The sequence below is a fragment of the Penaeus monodon genome, chromosome 20 (assembly GCF_015228065.2).
Source record: "Penaeus monodon isolate SGIC_2016 chromosome 20, NSTDA_Pmon_1, whole genome shotgun sequence".
Taxonomy (NCBI): domain Eukaryota; kingdom Metazoa; phylum Arthropoda; class Malacostraca; order Decapoda; family Penaeidae; genus Penaeus; species Penaeus monodon.
This window is the reverse complement of record NC_051405.1, coordinates 21631588-21632316: the sequence shown is the minus strand read 5'-3', so window position 1 is coordinate 21632316 and position 729 is coordinate 21631588. Positions and strand designations below refer to the sequence as shown.

The window sequence follows — 729 nt, the reverse complement described above, 5'->3', positions numbered from 1 at the left end:
GAGAATGAGTGCACTGTGACATCTATTGAGCATTCACAACACTTCCTAAAGCTGCTTTGTGAACAATTAGTTAAACTTGCAGTGTGGCTGAGTAGAGAACTATACCTGTACGTAAAGATGGCAGGAGAGATGAAATTTGAAATTTAGCTTTGTAATCTCTGAGCAGCTTCCAGAAATTAAGATGTTTAGATGATAGATTCTGCTTTTGGAGAATTGCAGAAAGTAAGCATCGACATTTAAAATGCGTGTGAGCTGCTCGATGAGCTAAAGAAAAACACATGCTTAGAACCAATTATGATAACAGAAAGAGAGCTGAATCCCAAAAACAAACTAACTCTTACCATCTACCTTTTATTTGATTACTTGGTGTAAATTTATGCTAAACCTCTGTGAGTGGTTCATGCTAGCATCCTGGGACTACCCACCTTCTTGCAGTTGCTAAGAAATGAACTTGATGAGGGATAGAATTTGATTCATCCCTCATTCTTTCGCTACTACTTGTTGACAGTTGATCTGGTACTGAATTCAACCAATTGTCTAATTTTCTTTTAAACACTTGCATTTCTAATACTTTTTGGTACATTATTAAACAGTCTTGGCCCATTAATTAAGAAACTTCAATTACACATGTTTCTTAACTCGATGTCGATGAGTGTTTTCCCGGTACGCAAGCCCTCTCTCCTGGGTTGTAGCCCAGGCCCCGCTGCCAAGGCTTTTGTCATCATCCTG

At 38.7% G+C, this 729-nt stretch overlaps 1 protein-coding gene across 6 annotated transcripts in view; it reads left to right on the top strand.

The window, feature by feature from the left end:
- The window catches only part of LOC119585703 (mitogen-activated protein kinase kinase kinase kinase 3-like), a gene marked incomplete at its 5' end in the record, with an annotated part of 59548 nt that overhangs the window by 766 nt on the left and 58053 nt on the right, over window positions 1–729 (top strand).